At 37.5% G+C, this 5,081-nt stretch overlaps 1 long non-coding RNA gene across 1 annotated transcript; it reads left to right on the top strand.

The window, feature by feature from the left end:
* The first annotated feature begins 630 nt into the window (after positions 1 to 630).
* On the top strand, positions 631 to 4,032 carry LOC131699079 (uncharacterized). The gene is made up of 3 exons (XR_009308013.1): positions 631 to 685; positions 823 to 976; positions 3,707 to 4,032. It is a non-coding gene; the product is annotated as an uncharacterized LOC131699079 (long non-coding RNA).
* Positions 4,033 to 5,081: the final 1,049 nt, after the last annotated feature.

Here is a 5,081-nt window from a genome sequence, read left to right as displayed (position 1 = left end):
TTTTAAATAAGCAGTGTTAATTTAGTACAGAAACCCTTCATTGTGCTTAAAAAAAATGCCTTATGTTTCTGAACGCTTCATTTCGCCCCCTTAACTTTCTGTTCTTACAGAATTAAATATCAATAACTGTATTACCCCTGCCAGGCACCAAATAAAACCAGGCCAACATGTTTTGAATGTAGTTTGGTATTAACAAGTCTTCTTGTTACTTATGTGTGTGATGAAATAGTGTAAGATATTAATCACACAAACCATGCTGATGGATATTCTGAAGTTTTCATCCAGATATGATGTGTCATGCAATCCCAAACCACCCACCTGATTGGGTAGAGGTAGAGTTGATCTGCGGGAAAATGTCGCTCGCCTAGCAATATTTTGTCGTTCTAAAATTCTACCGCTGCGATACTTTTCCGCTACAGTATTTTTCGTCGGTGTGACTTCAGTCTCATAAAAATAAATGGTGAGCGATATGCACATCAAAGTGTTGCTTCTTCCAGGCAGTCTCACTGCCACGTGCTCATCCATTCCCTTTCAAGCTGAAGATGACCGCCAACCACACTTTTGGGTGCTTGTCAGGTATTTGCTGAGCATTTTATATCAAAGCTGCCGATAGGCCCCTTAATGGAGTGACGTCCTCGGTCCCGCCTCCCGAGGACATAAATAGTCACTGCACGGAGACGAACAGGTAGGTGAGGTGAATATAACACTAACCTTTTCCAATTGTGTGATTGACTCTCTTTAAGAGCTTTCTTTCGAGTTTTTTTTTCTGTAGTTCTCTTGCAATTTTTTTTTCTTTTCTGTCTCTCTTTCTCCCTTCTGCAGGCTGTGCCACCCCGCTGCAAGCTACGCGCTGTACCGGTCGTGTGCTGCATTTAGTCCGGACACCATCTTAGGTTCTCCGCTCCACTGCAAGCTTCGCGCCCCAATGTCTAGACCTCAATGCCCGCGGCACCCTCTGGATCCCAAAGACATGCAGGTGAGTTATGTATTTATTATTCTTAACATTTAAATTAAGTTAAAACCGTGTTTAACAATCTTTTCAATTATTTTTATCTATCTATATAGATTTAAATATAGGTATTACAATTAAACAAGAAATTACGTTATACGGTATTTTATGTGTAAAGTGAAGTTAAAGCTATATTTTTTGTATTTAATTTTTGTAGTTTAATTGATACGTTGTTTTGTTTATAAACTATTAGAATAGAAGATGAGACAAGTGTAAGTCTGATACAGTTTTTAAATTTCCCGCTTCTGAAAGTATCATCGATGACGTGTTATCAGCTGTAAATGTATTTACTGCGCATGCGCCGCGGAACAGGACCGTGCTCAGAAAATACCATTTTTCATAATAATTACCTTATGTCATAATTTGCTAATGCTGCCTTTTTTTCAAAAGACCTTGGGCAAATGTGAAATGTACTTCAAAAGTTTGATGCCTTTTTTTAACATGGTGAAAACCACCACAAACCAGCAAAATTTCTTACGCCTCCATTAACTCCATAGAAAAAATTCTGCCGAGCTCCCTGTATATATATATACCACAATGCTTTGTGCGCAGTGAGATGGAACTAAAGGCGGAGTCGATTATCTTGTTGAATAGAATATCTTTATCTCCTATCTGTAATGTAAAATCTGCCTCATTTCCTATTCCAAGCATTCTCTTTTTAAAATTATTGCATTTTTAAACATGATTCACCTAGATTTATTTAGACACCCCTCCTTAACACATACGTGTTATTATTTCTGTGATCGAAGTGCTGTCAGAAATTGCCACTGTCATGCATATTCATGAGCAGTGAAGACTGGGGCGTGGTCTGGTTGTCGACAGGGATGGAAGAAAAGGCAAAGCTGACTAGTATCTTGTGAAGGTCTTTGGCGCCGCTCACTTCCCGCCTCCTCCATGCAAACAATGTTTACGCAAACTCCAATGGGTGGAAATCATTTGCATGTCAACTCTGGATTTAGCTAAATCTGCTCGCCGAGTGTAACACAAGGATTTAAAAAATGACATTTATAAATGTGCTCCAGAGTGTAAACAAGGATTTAAAAACTGGAGCTCTTTTTCTTGGATTTATTTCACATGCTGGATTTAAATGTTGAAACTTTGCTAAATATTTTCAGATTTATAAATTATATCTGGAAGTACACATTTAAACATTTAAGAGATTTAGAAATCTGAAAACCTGTATGTCTGGATTTAGCAGTCAACTTATATATTTATTTTGAACTTAAATATGTATTTTACAGAAAACCAGGTTTATTTGCAGGCAGCAAAGATTTAGCTAGCTAAATCCCTACTCGCCAAGTGTAAAAAAAAAAAAAAAAAACTGGAGCTTTTTTCTCTGATTATTTCACATCCTGGATTTTAAATGTTGAGACTTTGCTAAATATTTTCAGATTTATAAATGTATATCTGAAAGTACACATTTAAACATTTATTAATGTTTTTCATGAGATGTACAAATCTGAACAAAAACAATTTTTGGTTTAAACCTGTGAAAAACTACAAGATTTAAGTTCAATCTGGGGAAAAGAGACGTGTTAACACTAGAACTGCCGGATTTTCGAACTACCTAGAACCGCCACGTTGGTCACTTTGACCCATACATTTTTAAACTGCTTCATTATGAAAATGAAAGACCTACTATCAGATACAACTGAAGTTTTATTCATGAACATTATAGCTAACATTTGCATCACAAAAACACCGTAAATTGAAAATTTAACATAAAAGGTTTTATTTTTAAAATGAATGCATATACAGCATGACTACAAACAGTAAAAAAATATAATAAAATACACATTTAAAAAGAAACGGGTATGTACATATACCTGTGTACAGGTGTAAAAGGGTATATGTACACACAAAACTATAAATCCAAAATCATTGTTTCTAATACTACATAAAAAGAAAATATAACACTACTTCTGGTATGACGGCTGCATTGTACTCTCTGGAGGAGCGCACGTGTCTGCCAGCTGACTGTATCTGCATCCAGGAGCTGTGTTGTAAACACAGACACAGTTCCATTGAACACTGTTGTGTAAACTGGTACATACAAACCTGTAAAACCAATATGTATTTTTTTCTAAAAAGAATATATAACATACATTTCATATTAGGCACATAAGTTGTTATCCTACCTGTCATTTCAGTTTGCTGTATGTATCTGAGTGCAGCTTGCCATATTCCAATCAAAATGATTTCAAGATTAAATATTTCCTTCTGATTGTTGTCTCCAGGTACATTGAAAAATAAATAACTAGGCTGTCACTGAGTTGGCATCTTGACAAATATCCACAATCATAGCAATCACTGTCTCGTAGTGGCTACAAACAAAGAAAGGCTTGAAAGAAAAGTTGTATTGTAATGCATGGGTCACATTGACCCATGTGGCAGTTCTAGGTAGAACTGTTTATAACTTCATTATTTTTGCGATTCTGGCTATCAAACGCCGTTAGGATATTTAATTAATATATTTAGGAAGTGTCAAAAATGGACATACACATAAGATTTACAACGGAAGAGTAATTAACATTTTAAATGCAAAGTGGGTCAAACTGACCCGCATGGCGGTTCTATTGTTAAAATGTTAATGTTTTTTTTTTACACTTGGCGCCCAATAGAGGATAGGCAGCTTTAATCATTGTTTATAGACCAGGAAGTAATCCCGTGCGATGCACGGTGTGTTGTGTTTTTCAGCTCATCATTGTGTGTGCTGCCGGAAATCTAGGGGAGGAGACATGCTCTCGGGAGCTGCAGGGAGCTACGGTGTATTGCACCTCAAGTGGGGGAGGGGGTATCCAGTGGGAAGTGTTATTGTATTTTTTATGGGATTTTAGGAATACCAGTGCGCTGGGTAGGAAAGCACGATTGTATTGTTTTATGGTATTTATTTTGGGGGGCGGGGGCGTTTTTAGGTTGCACTCCAATTTGGGTGCTGTTTTCTAAGGGGGTTTTGGCTTTTTTTCTTGTTACCAATGATTCAGCTGTCCTATTGTTTTTAAAGCTGATATACTAATAAAGAGTTCGAACTTGACGTGGTGTGTGGCATACTGAACCTCCTGTCTAAGTTACACTGGGATCCGACAGGCAGTGGTGTACCCGCTGACCAGACAAATAGAAAGGTACCTTTCAGATATACAGTACTACGCAGGTGTGTCTGTCTGGACATCCACCCATTTTGTATGTCACAAGGAGAGTATCTTGATATCCACATATTTTATATCCGTTGTTTTAATATACTTTACCATGGTAGTAAAAACCGTGTTTCTTTACCTAAACATATCTAGGTCTTAAATACCACTTAGCCAATGTTCATTAAACCACTCATTGCTATGTCTTCCTCTGCAGCAGGGGTGTCAGACTCGTTTCATATGGCAGGCCTGATCCGATACCCTGGCTCTTGGCGCGGGCCAAGTGGCAGTTACAAAAATACAAAGACGAACCCAAAACCTCAATTATCATATTTAACAATTATCATACATAGCAAATTTACATTCCCCCTAAATAGCACATGTTTTGATTTGCACTCACCGTCACCACTTAGAACACGTGTGCAAACATGCCTCCAGCAAGTTCCTTCACATGAGCAACACAAATTGTCATGTTGCTGTGATTGCTGTCAATCTGTGACCACGTAGGTGAGACGGCAGTGCGTCAGATGGTTTAATTACGACACCAGTGATACCAGAAAAAGATTTTGAGTTCTGATTTGTAAGTTCTGTAGTGACAAGTGTCACTATGTTTTTATCTGTGAAGAGAAAGGTCACCACGAATGCTGTGTGTTTCAAGAGAAATGGGAATTTATGCATTTCTTTCCTGGACATGAATGGAAAGCCAACGTGCTTAATGTGTTAGCAACATGTGGCTGTTGTGAAAGAATACACATTAAGAAGACACTATGAAGCAAACCATAGTGCAAGAAATATGATAAATATACAGGAAAGTTACGTGAAGATAAATACTCGGAATTAGCACAGTCATTGAAAAAGCAGCAATCGATGTTTACATATGCTTGTAGCATAAGTGATTCTGCTGTTAAGGTGAGCTATGGGATTGCCCACAAAATAGCTAT

This window comes from Acipenser ruthenus, chromosome 21 (genome assembly GCF_902713425.1).
Source record: "Acipenser ruthenus chromosome 21, fAciRut3.2 maternal haplotype, whole genome shotgun sequence".
Taxonomy (NCBI): Eukaryota; Metazoa; Chordata; class Actinopteri; order Acipenseriformes; family Acipenseridae; genus Acipenser; species Acipenser ruthenus.
Note: the sequence above shows the minus strand (reverse complement) of the source record. Positions and strands in the feature narration are given on the sequence as shown.